Raw genomic sequence first — 18,983 nt, forward strand, 5'->3', positions numbered from 1 at the left:
ATTTTCAAGATTAAATATTTTGTCTTCATTGTCTGAGATTCTGTATTCCATGAGATCTATTCTGTTGGTGATGCTTTCAATTGAGTTTTTAATTGCTTTATAATTTCTTTAATTTCAAGTATTTTTTTCAGGATCTCTATCTCTTTATTGAAGTGCTCTTTGCTTCCTGCATTTACTCTTTTGTTTATTGGAGTGATCATACATTGCCTGCATTTGCTTTCTATCTCATCTTTTGCTTCATGGATTATTTTAATTTTGTAGATTCTAAAGACTTTTGTCATCTCTATTGCCATGCTGTCATTGGATTCTATCAGAATAGCATCTGGGTTTGTTAGGGACACATTCTTCCCCTGCTTTTTCATATTGTTTCTTCCCTTCTAGCAGTGAAGATCTGTTATTGCAACTTCCCATCTGTAGGCTAACTGTTACCCTGCAGGTTTCCAGTATCTCTCCTTTGAGTGGGAGATCAATATAAGGAGCACCCAATACAAACAATATGCAGCCCTGAACCAGATAGCCCCTATAAACACTTTAACATTATTGTAATAAGCAGGATGAGTTCAATCATTATCTACAGTATAGCAAATAGGGTTGCAATGAGTTCTACAACTTCTAGTGTGGAAAAAGAGGATGGGGAGCAGTGTAGGATATAACTATTAATGGAAAAGAAGTGAGTAAATAGAGATAACATATCAAGGGAAGAGTGAGAGCGAGATCAAAAGAAGCTGGTCTTTAGCATGAGAAAATGGAGAAAGAGATCCCAAGGGAATAGGTAAACAAAAGGAAAACAGTGAGAAAAAAAGAAGAAATTAAAAATTAAAAAGGGAGAAAAATGTATGGTTCACAGTCATGCACCACTCAAATATCCCAGTCCTCAGTATCTCGATGCAAGTGCAGTACCTGTCAAAGTGCCTCCAGTCACTTGTTGGTGTCTCAGGAAGGGAACCACCCCTCCAGTGATGGTTACCATGCCTCAGAGATAATTCAAAATGTCTGCACCAGCCTCCAAAGAAGCTGGGGAACCACAGCACGGGTGCACCGAGTCCACAAGGTCTCAGGCAGATGCAGCAAGTACGAGCTGTAGCGGGGCATGGGCGAGTGCTGTCTCTAGTACGTTATTATATATTTATTAACAAGTTATATATAACATCCCTAAGTTTAAAAAGTATATTCCTGTCACTCATATTAAATCCCCTTTGTTTTAGAATATATATGTTTATACATGTTATCATACATATATTCATGCAAAAATTCTTATAAATATTCTTTTGTTCTGATATCCATATTCATTCCTTAACACTGAACTTATCACAGCCTCACATTTAATATGATCAGTAATTATCCCTATAGCTCACATGATTTTACATGAAAGCATGTATAATAATATGAATATTTCTGTATATTTGGAATTACATTTTCAGTTATATATGGTATATTTGCATTCACATAATTACATATTTATTACATGATATACGCATGCATCACAAATCCAATTTTAGAAATAAAGCATTCCATACAATTCACATGATACCATCCTGATTCAGACTATGTATTTTAAAGTTTTTACACATATTTTCACATGTACATATTTATGAATATTTATTTCCTTCTATACATATTCATTCCCTAAACCAACTTAAAATATAGTACTAACCTTAATTTTATTCATATACCTAAATCTAATTTTACATAGAAGCATGTATACAAACAGGAATATTTGTGTATTTTTTACTAGTATTTTCAATTATCAATGGTATATTCACATATATAATTTTTCATATTGATTTAACAACATATTCAGGTATGCCACAATTTTAAAAAAGTGTATACATATGATACTCATTATACAGTTTGAGTTTCAGAACATAGATGTTTACATATGGTTTCAGACATTTTCACCTATATATCTTATGAATGTTTATGGTAACCCTATATACATATTCATACTCTAAACAACTCAAAATATAACACTGACTGTAGTTTTTTTTGTTGTTGTTGTTGTTGTTACTGGGTATCAAACTCAGGGTCACTCAACCACCAAGTTACAGCTTCAGGGGTATTTGCTTTTTATTGAAAGACACAGTCTCACTGAGTTGATTAGTGCCTCATTGTTGCTGAGGGTGACTTTGAAATCTTGATCCTCCTGCCTCAGCCTCTGGAGCTGCCTGGATTACAGATGTGTGCCACTGCACCAGGCATCAAATTTTAACTCTAATTTTAAACCCTATAATTTGAAACTAAATTTACCTAAAAAAACAAGTATGCTAATGTGAAATTTAAGGGTATTTTGACTTAAATATTAAATGATCAATACTATATTGGCATATCTAATATTATATATTCAGGTATATGTTATATCCATGCAGCCTCAACTTAATAAATGTCTTTAGTTATGATTTTTTATGAATATTCCACTTGGCCAATAATACAAGTTATTCCCGAAATCTAATCTAACACAACTCAACTTTTAAAACTAACACTATGAGGCCTATAAATAAACCTCATTTTCCATACACCCTGTATATTAATGTGAATATATGTGTATTTTGACATATATTCAATTATCAATAGTATATTTGCATATATATTATTTTATATTCATTTATATATCAATACATCTCTTAATGTAAAATGTGTAAATGCATAGCTCATCCTATGGTTTTCTTTTTATAACACATATGTATATGTGATTTGTTATATTTCACACATAATTTCTTATGACTGTATGTTTCATGATATCCTTATTCATTCCCTGATCCTAACCAAAACCCAACCCTAAATTTGATGCTGACCCTAAATTTTATACCATAACCAAATGGAACTTTGCATGAAAACCTATATGCAAATATGAATATTGTGTTTATATTGACTTCTCTATTCAATAATCAATGGTATATTTTCATATATGTTATATATTCAGACACAAAATTTATCCATGCATCCATATTTTTAAAGGGTATTTGTATGACTCACATTAAACCATTTGCTATTTTAATATTTTTTCAGACAAACTTTCTGGTGAAAACTCATATTTCCTGATATACGTATTCATTTCCCCTAACCCTTACCCTAACCCAAACCAAAATTTTTTCTATCCTGTAATTTAACCCTATACCTAAACTTCAATTTATATAAATCTTTATAGAGTAATGAGAAATGTTATGTGTGTTTTGGCTTATGCATTCAATTATCAATAGGCATACATTTAATTATGTATTCACATATATATTTATCCATGTATCCCCAAATTTATAAAATATGCATTTATGTCTTGCATCTAACCATTACCTACTTCAAAAAATATATAAATTTCATACATATTTTCACATGTAGATATTTATTAATATTCATATTTCACAGTATATATGTTCAATCTCTATCCATGTATAAAAGCCAATCAAAAATTTAATACTAATTCTAATTACATGTGGTTAACTGAAACTACTACACATAAAAGCACATTCATAATATGAATAATGATGTGTATTTTGATCGATATGTTCAATTATAAATATTTGTATATATATATTATAGTTTCATGTATACAATTTATTGAGTGAATCATTAATTTAAAAAGTGTATTTATAAAATTCACATTAAACCCTTTACTATTTCAAAACTTTTGTTTATATGTTTTCATACATATTTTCACATGTACATTCTTACTAATATTTGTAATTCCAGCTATACCTATTTGTTCCTTAATCAACTGACTCTATCCTTACCCCTATACCTTAATATAATTTTATAGTAATAGGAACATACATATAACTTTGATTTACAATATTCAATTGTCAAATGGTATATCTGCATATATATTTAATAGGTTAATGTATATGATATAATTTGTATGAAATAATTTGCAATTTTGAAAAACTTTGTTTACATGACTCACATTACAAACCTTCCTTTATCAGAAAACATGTTCACATATGTTTTTAAACATATATTCATACATACAATATCATGAACTTCACATTTACTGATATACATATGAATTCCTAATCCTAACCCTTACCCTATACCAACAAAAAATTGAATTCTAACCCTAAACTTCCCCAATATTTATACCTAACTTAAATATGTTACTTTTGCTAATATGCATATTTATGTGCATTTATACTTTTATAATAAATATCAAACTATATTAGTATATTATTATATATTCATTTATAGGTTATGTATAGCATCCCTAATTATAAAATTTTATCCCTATGATTCACATTAAACAGTCCTTGTTTAGAACATACATATTTACATATGCTGTCATGCACATTTTAATGCAACAATTCTTAAGTATATACTTTTGTTCTGATGCTCATATTCAACCTTAACCCTAAACTTATTACAACACCAAATATAATACAAAAACTATTCCTATACCTAAAATAATTTTACACAAAGCATGTTTAACTATATGAATATTTATGTGTGTTTTGACTTATATATTTGGTTACACAGTTATATTTTTGTGCAATTTTTAGAAATACTGCATTCACACAACTCACATGATACCATACCATTTCAGCACACATATTTTAATGTTTTACACATATTTTCATATGTACATACTTATGGATATTCATGTTTTCTGATATACATATTCATTCACTAAACCAACATAAAATTTATACTAATTTTAATCTTATTCCTATACTTAAATCTAATTTTATGTAAAACCATGTATACAAACAGGAATATTTATGTGTATTTTTTTGGATATTCAATTATCATTTTATATTTACATATATACTCTTTAATATTTATTTATGTACCATAACCAAGCATACAACAATTTTTAAAAAGTGTGTATATATCACTCTTAGTATATGCTTCCAGTTTCAGATCATATATGTTTACATACGGTTTTACACATATTTGCATATACATTCTTATGATTATTTGTTACCCAATATACATATTTGTTCCCTATATCACTCAAAATTCAATATTACATGTAATTTTGTGTTTGGTTTTTTGGAACTGGGTATCCAGCTCAGGGGCACTGAACCACCCAGCCACATCCTCAGGGCTATTTGCTTTTTATTGAAAGACACTGTCTCACTGAGTTGCTTAGTGCCTCATTGTTGTTGAGGGTGGCTTTTAATTCTTTATCCTCCTGCCTCAGTCTCTGAAGCTGCCTGGATTACAGATGTGTGCCACTGCACCAGGCAATAAATTTTAACACTAGCTGTAATTTTATCCCTATAACTAAGACTAACTTTACATAAAAGCATATAAAAGATTATATGTATTTTGATTTAAATATTAAATGATCAATGCCATATTGTCATATATAATATTATATATGGAGATATATATTATATCCATGTAGACTCAACTTAAAATATTTTATTATGATTCTTATAAATATTCCTGTGTGCCAATATACAAATCCTTCCCTATCTAATATTGACCCAACTAAACATTTAAAACTCACCCTATAATCCTCATAACTATACATCATTTTACATAAAAGTCTTTATATTAATATAAATATTTTTGTGTAGTTTGATATATATTCAATTATCAATAGTATTTGCATATATGTTATTTTATATTAATATATATGCTATATCAATGCATCCCATAATGAAAAATGTGTAAGGTCATAGCTCATATTTTTGTGCTTTACTTTTTCATAACATTTATGTGTGTGTGTGTGATTTGTTTATTTTTTCACTCATACTTTCTTAGGACTCTTCATGTTTCCTGATAACTATATTCATTCCTAGACCCTAACCCAAACACTACCCTAAATGTAATACTAACCCTAAATTTATACCATAACTAAATAAACTTTGCATAAAAACATATATAGAAATATGTTAATGTGTGTGTGTTTTGCCTTTATATTCAATATTTAATGGTATATTTGCATACATATTATATATTCATATATATAATTTATCCATGCATCCATATTTTAAAAGAGGTATTTGTATGACTCACATTAAACCATTTGCTATTTCAATATTTTTTCAAGCATACTTTCTGGTGAAATCTCATCTTTCCTGATGTGCATATTCATTCCCTAACCCTAACACTAATCCAACCCATATTTAATTCTAAATTGAAATTTACCCCATACATAAATTTAAATTTTCATAAATACACATAGAATAATAGGAAATGTTATGTGTGTTTGACATATACCTTCAATTATCCATGGTATATTTGCATACATTTAATTGTACATTCACCTATATATTTATCCATTCATCCCCAACTTAAACATAATATGTATTTTTATGTCTCACATTAAACCATTACCTACTTTAAGTACATTTTCATGTATATTTTCACATGTAGATATTTATGAATATTCATTTTTCACTATATATATATATTCAATCACAATCCATTGAAACCAATTAAAAATTTAATACTAATCCTAAGATCGTGTGGATAACTAAACCTAATTTCACATAAAAAGACATGTGATAATATGAATAATGATGTGCATTTTGATTGATGTGTTCAATTCTATATATTTGTATATATATTATACTTTCATGTATATAATTTATGGGTATCACTAAATTTAAAAGCATACTTGTAAAAGTCAAGTTGAAACTTCTATGTCAAAACTTTTGTTTATGTGCTTTCATACATATTTTCACAAGTACAGTCTTATTATATTCATATTTCCAGATATGCATGTTTCCTCCGTAACAATTCAAAATTTATAACTCACTCTAATTTTACCTGTATACCTAAACTAGTTTTATGAAAAAGTTTGTATAGTGATAAGAATATGCATGTTGCTTTGATTTACATAATGAAATGGTGTTAAGTGGTGTGTATGCATTCATATTTTTATAGGTTAATTCATATGATATATTTTGCAATTTTAAAATTTTTTATATGACTCATATTACCACACTACCTTTACCAGAGAACACATGTTCATAGATGTTTTCAAACATATTTTCACACGTAAAATCTCATAAGAATTCACACTTACTGATATACACATTAATTCCTAACCCTAACCCTTAACCCAAACCAAAATTATATTCTAACCCTAACTCAACAGAAAATTAAATTATAACCCCAACATTCCCAATATCTATACTTAATTTTACATAAAAGTACTTATACTTATATGCATGTTTATGTGCATTTTATTATATATTAAAATATCAAAAGTGTATTAGCCTATGTTGTTATATATTAATTTATAGGTTATATATAACATCCCAAAATTTAAAAATGTGTATTCCTATGACTCATACTGAATCCCCCTTGTTTCAGAACATATATATTTATATATGTAATCATACACATTTTCATGCAAAAATTCTGAATATTCTTGTGTTCTGATATCCATATTAATTCCTCAACACTAAACTTATCCCAACCCCAATTTTAATACCAACACTAATAATTCATACACCTAACATAGTTTTACATAAGAGCATGTATAACTATATAAATATTTACTTGTATTTTGACTTACATATTAAGTTATATATGATATATTTGCATTCACAATTACATAATTACTATATGATATATGCATGTATCCCAAACCCAATTAAAAAGAAATCTATTCATAAACCCAGAGTATACCATCCCCTCTTTTGGGGGATGTACTTTAAAGTTTTTATGCATATTTTCACATATACACATTTATGAATATTCATGTTTTCTTATATACATACTCATTTGCCAAACCAACTTCAAATTTAATACTAACCTCAATCTCCAATTAAAAGTATAATACTAATCCTAAGATTGTGTGGATAACTAAACATAATTTCACATAAAACCACATGTGATAATATGAATAATGGTGTGTATTTTGATTGTTATATTCAATTATAAATATTTACATATATATTATATTTTCATATACATACTTTATGAGGTTGTCCCTAATTTAAAAAGCATATTTTTAAAATTCACATTAAAGTCATTCTATTTCAAAACTTTTTATGTTTTAATATATATTTTCACACATACATTCTTACAATATTCATATTTCAACATATACTTTTTGTCCTAAACAACTCAAAATTTATAACTTACTCTATCTTTACCCTTATAGCTATAACTAATTTTATATAAAAGTTTGTATAGTGATAGGAATATATATGTTACTTTGGTTTACATATTCAATTATTAAATGGCATGTATGCATATATATTTATAGATTAATTTTTATAATATATTTTGCAATTTAAAATTTTATATTACACTTTATAAAAGCTTCTGTATCAGAAAACATATGTACATACATGTACATATATGTTTGCAAATATATTTTCACACATACAAGCTCATGAAAATTCACATTTACTGATATACATAGTAATTTCTAACCCCAACCTTAAACCAACCCAAAATTGTATTCTTACCCCCAAATTTCCTAATGTCTAAAACTAATTTTACCTAAGAGCTTATACTAATATGTATATTATGTGTTTTTTACTTATATATTAAACTATCACAGCTGTATTAACATATATAATTATATATTTATTTATAGGTTATAAACATTCCTAAATTTTAAAAAGGTACATTCCTATAACTCATATTAAACCCCACTTGTTCAGAACATGTCTATATATGTTATCATACATATTTTCATTCAAAAATTTATATGAATAATCTTATTTCTGATATCCAAATTCATTTCTTAATTCTAAACTTATCCCAACTCCAAATTTAAAAGAAACAGTTATTATTTCTATACCGATTATAATTTTATGTAAATTATGTATAATAATATTAATATTAATGTGTATTTTGACTGACATATTCTGTTATATATGGTATATTTGTATTGACATAATTACATATTTATTCCCAACCCCAATGTTATAGAGTTGTATTCCTGCGGTTCACATGACACAATCCCCTGCTTCAGAACATGTATTTTAACGGTTCTAATACATATTTCACACATACATACTTAGAATACTCATGTTTCCTGATATACATCATTCACTACACCAACTTAAAATTTGATACTACCCTTAAACTTTTTCCTATACCTAAATCTAATTTTACATAAAAGCATGTGTACAAATTGGAATATTTCTGTGTGCTTTTTTACTTCTATTCAATTTTCAATGGTATACTCACATATATTTTCTTTCATATTTATTTATATAACACACCAAGCATAGGCAATTTAAAAAACGATGTATACATATGACTTTCAGTACACAGTATACACTTTGAGTTACAGAACATATTTGTTTACATATGGATTTAGACATATTTCCATGTACATTCTTATGATTATTCATGTTACCTTATATATACATCCATTCCCGATACAACACAAATTTAACACTGACTGTGATTTTTGTTTTTTTTGGTTTGTTTGTTTTGCTACTGGGACTAAACTCAGGGGCACTCAACCACCAAGCTACATCTTCAAGACTATTTTCCTTTATATTTAGAGACAGAGTCTCACTGAATTGCTTAGTGCCTCATTGTTACTGAGGCTGGCTTTGAATGCTTGACCTCCTGCCCACAGCTTCCACAGCTGCTGGGATTACAGGAATGTGCCACTTGCACCAGGCATCAAATTTTAACACAGACTGTAATTTAAATCCTATAACTAAACCTCATTTTACAAAAAACTATGCTAATGTTAATGTTTATGGGTATGTTGACTTAAATATTAAATGATCAATGCCATATGTGCATATATATTATTATATATTCATGTATATGTTATATCAATGCAGCCTCAACTTAAAAAATGTTTATTGTGATTCTTATGAATATTCCTGTTTACCAATATACAAATTCATTCCCTAAATCTAATCATAACCTGCTCAACATTTAACACTACTCCTATATCCCTCTATCTAAACCTCATTTTACATAAAAGTCTGCATATTAATATGAATATTTGTCTTTTGACATATACTCAATTATCAATAGTATATTTGCATATATATATATTTATTTTCATATATATGATATATAAATTCTTCACCTAAAGAAAAATCTGTAAATGCAAGGCTCATCTTATGCACTTACCTTTTTTTTTTTTTTTTAAGACTTTACTTGTTTTAATCACATCACTTTTCAACAGATTTATAGAGGTTGGTTTACATATGACATAATTCATCCCTTTTGACTCTTGGAAATTTTATCATTTTATTAATTTATTTAAGTTTCATTAAGCCATAATTCAAACCCAATTTTAGAACATTTCATCACACAAATAATATGCTTCTGCTCATCAGCTGTTAATCCCCATCTCCACCTCACTTTTCAATTTACCAATCAATAATCTATTTTATGCCTCTCTATATTCTGGACTTTTATATAATGCAATCATACTTTACTTGGCTATTATGAATGAGAATATATAAAAATTTGTGTGTAATTTCTCAAGCCATAAAATATATTTTTTCTTTTACCTTAAGCAGATATGAAGATATGGATTTGCTAAAGAAAAATGTGTAAATGCAAGGCTCATCATATGCACTTACCTTTTTATAACATATATGTGTATGTGATTTTTTAAATTTTCATACATACTTCTTAGTACTCTACATGTTTCCTGATATCCATATTCATTCCCTAACCCTAACCCAAACTCAAACCCTAAATTTAATACTAACCATAAATTTATACCATAACTAAATGGAACTTTGACTGAAAACATACATAGAAATATGAAGATTAGAATGCATTTTCAATATTCAATAATTAATGCATATATATTATATATTCATATATATTAATTATCCATGCATCCATATTTTAAAAAGGGTATTTGTATGACTCACATTAAGCCATTTGCTATTTTAATATATTTCAAGCACACTTTATGGTGAAAAACTCATTTTTCCTGTTGTACATATTTATTCCTAACTCTAAACTAACACAACACAAAATTTAATTCTAACTTGAAATTTTCCCCTATAACAAAATCTAAATTTAATAACTACATATAGAAAATAAGAAACGTTATGGGTGTTTTGACATATACCTTTAATTATTAATAGTGTATTTGCATACATTTAATTGTATATTCACATATGTATTTACCCATGCATCTGCAAATTAAAAAAAATGTATTTATATGTTTCATATTGACCATTACATATTTCAAAGTATATATACATTTTCATACATATTTCCACATGTAGATATTTATTAATATTCCTATTTCATATATATATTGAATCCCAATTCATATATGAAAACCAATCAAAATTTAATACTACTTCTAATAGTGTGGATCACTTAATGAAATTTCACATAAAATCACATGTGATATATGAATGATGATGTTGATTTTGATATGTTCAATAAAATGTTTGTGTATATATTATATCTTCATGTATATAATTTGTGAGTGTATCCCTAAATTTAAAAAGTGTGTTCATAAAATTCACATTAAACCTGTCTCTATTTGAAAACTTGTGTTTATAGGTTTTTATATGTATTTTCACATTCTTACTAATATTCATATATCCAGATAAGCATATTTGTTCCCCAAAATTCAAAATTTATAACTCACTCTAACTCTATCCAAATACCTAAATCTAATTTTATGTAAAGTTTGTATTGTGATAGGAATATGTATGTTGCTTTGATTTCATATTCAATTGTTAATGGAATATATGAGTATATATTTTATAGTTAATTTCTATGATATATTTTGCAATTATTAAAATTTTTATGTGATTCACATTATAAAACTTCCCTTATCAGAAAACATGATCATATATGCTTTCATACATATTTTCATACATACACTGTCATGAAAATTTACATTTGCTGATATACATATTAATTCCTAACCCTAACCCTAACCAAATCCAAAATTGTATTGTATTCACACAAAAATTATTCATGAAATAATTCATGTAGTGTATTCACACAAAAATTCTTATTAATGTTCTTTGTTATGTTATCCATATTCTAAAAACAAATCTATCCCAAGCCCAAATTTAATATGAACACTAATGATCCCTATACCTAACATAATTTTACATATAACATGTATTATATATGAATATTTATGTGTATTTTTACTTACATATTCAGTTATCTGTGGTATGTTTGCATTCATAATTACTATACATCATATGATAGATGCAAACATCTCAAACCCAATTTAAAAAAAAAACTGTATACATACAACACACAGGATACCATCCCTGTTCAGAGCATGTATTTTAACATTTTTACACATATTTGCACATACATAATTATGAATATTCATGTTTCTGATGTACATTTTCATTCATTAAACCAACTTAAAATTTAATGCTAACTTTAATCTTAATCCTATACCTAAATCTAATTTTATGTAAAAGCATGTATTCAAACGGGAATATTTATGTGTATTTTTACTTGTAAATTCAATTATCAATGTTATATTCACATATGTACACTTTCATATTTATTTTTATGACACAAGCAGTCATACCACAATTTACAAAGTGTTTACATATTGCTCACAGTATACACTATGAGTTTCAACACATATATTTACATATGCTTTTAGTTATATTTTTCCATGTACTTTCTTATGATTATTTATGTTACAATATATACATATTCATTCCCTATATCACTCAAAATTTAGCATGAACTGTAATTTTTTTTTGTTTTTTTTTGTTAGTGGTCATCAAACTCAGGGGCACTCAACCACCAAGTCACATGTTCAGGTCTGTTTTGCTTTTTTGGAGAGAAACAGTCTCACCGAGTTGCTACGTTTCTCATTGTTGGTGAGGCTGGCTTTGAATTCTTCAACCGCCTGCCTCAATCTCCAGAGCTGCCTGGATTACAGGTGTGTGACACTGCACCAGGATTCAAACTTTAACACCAACTGTACTTTTATCCCTATAACTAAGCCTAATTTTGTATAAAAGTATGTATGCTAATCTGAATGTTTATGGGTATTTGACTAAATATTAAATGATCAATGCTATATTTGAATATATAATATTATATACTGTTATATATTAAGTCCATGCAGCCTCAAATTAAAAAATGTCTTTTATTATGATACTTAAGAATATATCTGTTTGCCAATATACAAATTCATTCCGTATCCAATACTAAAACAACTCAACACTTAAAACTAACCTTATAATCCCTTCAACTAAACCTAATTTTACATAAAATTGTGTATATTAATATGTTTCTGTGAAATTTGACATATATTCAGTTGGATAGTACATTTGCATATATATTATTTTATATTCACATATATGAAATATCAATGCATTCCGTAATGAAAAAGTGTAAATGCATGGCTCATATTTTGCACTTTCACTTTTCATAACATATATATGTGCAATTTGTTTATATTATCACACATTCTTTCTTAGAACTCTTCATGTTTCCGATATCCATATTAATTCCCAAAACCAAACCCAAACTGAACCCTAAGTAATACTAATCCTAAATTTATACCATCACTAAAAGGAACTTTGTATGAAAGTACACATAGAAATATGAATATTTGCATATTTTTGATCTATATTCTATAATCAACGGTATATTTGGATATATATTATATATCTATATGTAATTATCCATGCATTCATATTTTTAAAAGGGTTTTTTATGACTCATATTAAACCATTTGCTATTTCAATGTATTTTCAAGCATACTTTATGGTGAAAACTCATCTTTTCTGATGTACATATTCATTCCCTAACCCTAAAACTAACCCGACCCAAAATTTAATTCTACCCTGAAATTTACCCCATACCTAAACTTAAATAACTACAATACAGTATAAAAACATTATTCTGTTTTGACTTATACCTTCAATTATTAAGTGTATTTGCATACATTTAATTGCAATCACATATATATGTATCCATGCATCTCCAAATTTAAAAAAAAATGTATTTGTATGTCTCGCATTGTACCATTACCTATTTCAAAACATATATACATTTCATACATATTTCACATGTAGATATATATGAATATTCATGTTTGACTATATATTCAATCCCAATCCATATATGGAAACCAATAAAAATGTAATACTTATCCAAATATTGTGTTGATAACAAAACCTAATTTCACATAAAAGGACATGTGATAATATGAATAATGATGTGTATTTTGATGATATTTCAATTATATATATTAGTATGTATGTTTACCTTCATGTATAAAATTTTCGAGTGTATACCTAATTTAAAAAGCATATTTTAAAACTCATGTTGGACCCTTCTGTATTTCAAAACTTTTGTTTATATGTTTTCATACATATTTTTACATGTACATTCTTATAAACATTCATTTTCCAGGTATACATATTTTTCCTAGACAACTCAAAATTTATAACTCAGTGTAACTTTACCCCTATAGCTAAACATTTTTATATAAATTTTATAGTGATAAGAATATATTGTATTAGATTTTTGTTACTTGATATATTTTGCAATTTAGAAATGTGTTCATATGACTCACAATATAAATCTTCCTGTATCAGAAAACATGATTATATAGGTTTTCAAACATATTTTCACACATAAAATCTCATGAAAATTCACATTTACTTATATACATATTAATTCCTAACCCTAACCTAAACCAACCCAAAACTGCATTCTAACCCTAGCCCAAGAGAAAATTGAATCCTAACGCTAGCCTTCCCCAATATCTACACCAAATTTTATATAAAAGTTTTACACTAATATGCACACTTACATGCACTGTTACTTATCTATTAAAATATCAAAGGTGTATTAGCATGTTATTATGCATTCAGTTATAGGTTAATATAACATCCTAAGTAATAAAGAGGGTATTCCTAACACTCACATTAAATCTCCTTTGTTCAGAACATATATGTTAGTATGTTATCATACACATATTCATATCCATTCCTTAACTATAAACTTATCCCAACCCCATATTTAATATGAACGCTAATTATCCCTATACTTCACATAATTCTACATCAAAATATGTATAACTATATGAATATTTATGTGTATTTTGACTTACATATTCAGTTACCTATGGTATTGGCTTTCACAAATACATATTCATTATATAATGTATGTACACGCATGCTAAATCCAATTAAAAAAAACCTGTATTCATACAACTCACATGATACCATTGCCTGTTTCAGAGCATGTATTTAACATTTTTACACATATTTTCACAATGCGTTATGAATATTCACGTTTTTCATTTGCTAAACCAACATAAAATTTAATACTTACCTTAATCTTATTCCTATACCTAAATTTAATATTACATAAAATCAGGGATACAAATAGGAAATTTGTGTATTTTTCCTTCTTATTTAATTATCAATGGTGTATTCACATATATTTTCTTTTATATTTATTATATAACATATGCAGACATACCAAAATTTTAAAAAGTGTATACATATGACTCTGTATAAACTTGAAGTTTCAAATCATTTATATTACATATGGTTTTAGACATTTTCATATACACATTCTATGATTATTCATGTTACACTATATACATATTCATTCCCCATACCACTCAAAATTTAACACTAACTGATATTTTTGTTTGATTTTTGTTTGATTTACTGGGCATCAAACTCAGGACATTCAATCATCCTGCCACATGCTGAGGGTTATTTTGCTTTTGATTGAGAGACACAGCCTCACTGAGTTGCTTAGTGCCTCATTGTTGCTGAGGCTGGCTTTGAATTCTTCATCTCCTTCCTAAGCCTCAAGAGCTGCCTGGATTACAGGTGTTGCCACTGCACCAGACATCAAATTTTAACTGTAACTGTAAGTTATACTCTATAATTAATCTAATTTTACAAAAAGCCTTTATGTTAATGTGAATATTTATGTGTATTTTGACCAGTATTCAATTATCAATAGTATATTTGCATATATATTATTATATTTGTATGTATGTATATCAATACATCCCTAATGAAAAATGTGTAAATGCATTGTTCATCTTATGTGCTTTCATTTTTCATAAAATGTATGTACATGTGACTTTTAAAAATATTTTCACACATACTTTCTTAGGATTCTCTTGTTTCCTGATATTCATATTCATTCCCTAAACCTAACTCAAACTGAACGCTAAATTTAATATTAACCCTAAATTTATACTATCATTAAATGGAACTTTCCATGAAAACTTACATAATATGAATATTGTGGTTTTTTTGACTTCTGTATACAGTAATCAATGGTATATTTGTATAGAGATATACTCATTTATGTAATTTTGCAAGCCATAATTTTAAAAGGGTATTTGTATGACTCATATTAAACCATTTGCTATTTCAATATATTTTCAAGTATACATTCTGGTGAAAACTGATCTTTCCTGATCTACATCTTCATTCTCTAACCTTAGGTAATCAAACCCCAAATTTAATTCTAACCTGAAACTTACCCCTATACCTAAACTTAAATTTACAAAACTATATACATAGAGTAAAGAATGTGTATTTTGACTTTTATATACAATTATCAATGGTCTATTTGCATACATTTAATTGTATATTCACATATGTATTTATCCACATATCCCCAAATTTTAAAAAGTATGTATTTATATGTCTCACATTGAACCATTACCTATTTCAAAACATACATACATTTTCATACATATTTTCACATGTAGCTATATAAATATTCATGTTTTATGATATATATTCAATTCCAATCCATTTTATTGGAAACCAATAAAAAATTTAATGCTAATGCTAACATCGTGTTGATAAGAAAACTTAATTTCACATAAAAGGACATGTGATAATATGAATAATGATCTGTATTTTGATTGATCAATATATTCATTTATGTATTTGTATAGTAATTTCATGTATATAATTTATGAGTGTATCCCTAACTTTAAAAAATGTACTTATATAATTCACATTGAACCCTTCTCTATTTCAAAACTTTTGTTTATGTTTTCATACATATTTTCATATGTACTTTCTTACTAATATTCAAAATTGCAGATATACATATTTTTCCATATACCACTTAAAATTTGTATCTCGTTCTAACTTACTACCTGTAAACCTAACCTAATTTTATGTAAAAGTTTGTCTAGTGATAAGAATATATATATATGTATATATACATATATATACATTTTTGAGGGGTATACAAATTTATTATACATAAAGATATTACCACTAATGAATTCAGACAGGCTAGGACACAATGCTACTGGATGGAAGATGTCTAGCTCTTTGGAACATGTTGATAGGTGGCTCAGCACCTCATGCCACACTGGTCAGTCAGAAGGGCACATGCCAAATACGAGAGGACTTCAGGGCATCAATCGACTGCTCTGTATGCCCAACTGCCTTCCTATTCTGATCTAGGGCTTCAAAATGGCACACCCAGAAAAAAAAACTGAGGCAAAGGGGCTCCCTAATGCAGCCCCCCTTGTCTCTGAAGTCACAGCAACACCACGGTAAGCAATATGTTTAATTGGATGATTTCCATAAACTATACATGGAGTTTCTAACCATCACAATTCAGTGAAGAACAAAATATTAAGTTACAGGCTGCAGGGAAAGAAGGCAGCACCAATGGTGGCACCTTCCAATCCTGAGTTTTCTAAGGGTTAATGGGTGGGGGAGTCTTTTTAAACAGAGTCCCTCATTTCAATGTACAAAAGAATTACTCTGGTCGATATTAAATAGTATTGAAAACAAAATGGATGAAAAAGTAAAAGTACTGTATGTTGGGGTGGAGGTGGGAGGAAAATAATAAGTCCTTCAGAGCAGGAAGGAGAACTGGGAGAAGGTTCTGTGGATGTGAATGACCCAGGGGTCACTCACGATGCTCCATTTTCACTTTGGGTGGTCTCAGGAAGGTCTGATTTTTCCTCTCTTTCTTCCCTTTGTATTTGCTTGGAAGTTTCACCAGCTGTCCACCTGACCATCAACCATCTTGAATTTTCCCAAAGTTTTCCTGCCACTCCCTTTCTCGTTTGACTTTTTCTTGAGTTTCAATCTCTGCTTCACTTTGTCATTTCCTTTTATGCATCTCTTTGGCTTCTCTCTCTTTTAATTTCCAGATCAGTAAAGAGTTTCATGGTCTGTTTATATACTGCTTGTTTGAGCAACTCGGGATCATCTTCCTCTACATTTTCTTCCTTCTTTAATTGTTTTTTCCACTCTTTCACAGTATGTTCCACGTATTTTTTCCTGCCTGAATTATATCCAGAGTCCTCTTCTTTTGTTCCTGATCCAGTTGCATCTTGTAATCTTTGTCCGGTTTCAAAAGCCTTTTGTTGCCCTATCAGCATCATCTTGATTTTTGTCAGGATACACCAATATGGACAACCGCCAAAAACCTCTTTTTATTTCTTCATCTGTCACTTCAGGGTCTATCTGAAGAACCTCAAATGGGTTCAAATTGAAATAAGAGGAACCAGAATGGGTCAATCTTTCAATCTGATTTTTGGATGGCAGAACCAAATCTCTCTTCTCTATTTTTTCACCTCACTGTAGAAGGTCATAAATGCTTCCTCGTGCGGCTTCCACCTGCTGAAGCCCTGCTGTCTCTTGAAGCTGCCATTTCCCCGGCCCAGTCACCACGTGACCCCAAGAATATATATGTTGTTTGATTTACATAATCAATTGTTAAATGGTATACATGCATATATATATTTGTAGATTAATTTATATTATATACTTTGCAATTAAAATTTTTTTTCATATGACTCACATTGTAAACTTTCCTCTATCAGAAAGTATATGTTTATATATGTTTCAAACATATTTCACATTTACAATCATGAATATTCACATTTACTGATATACATATTAATTACTAACCTTAACCCTAACCCAACCCAAAATTGTATTCTAATCCTAATCCAATAGAAAATTGAATTCTAACCCTAACCTTCCCCAAAATCTAAACCTAATTTTCCATAAAAGTGATTATATTATGCATATTTATTTGCATTTTACTTATATATTCAAATATCAAAGGTGTATTAGCTTATTATTATATATTCACTTATAGGTTATATGACA

General features: G+C 28.1%; 1 pseudogene; it reads right to left on the reverse strand.

Moving 5' to 3' along the window:
• Window positions 1-17,769: 17,769 nt before the first annotated feature.
• Window positions 17,770-18,519, reverse strand: LOC124962761 (dnaJ homolog subfamily C member 8-like; annotated as a pseudogene).
• Window positions 18,520-18,983: the final 464 nt, after the last annotated feature.

The sequence above is a fragment of the Sciurus carolinensis genome, chromosome 13 (assembly GCF_902686445.1).
Source record: "Sciurus carolinensis chromosome 13, mSciCar1.2, whole genome shotgun sequence".
In the NCBI taxonomy this organism is placed as follows: Eukaryota; Metazoa; Chordata; class Mammalia; order Rodentia; family Sciuridae; genus Sciurus; species Sciurus carolinensis.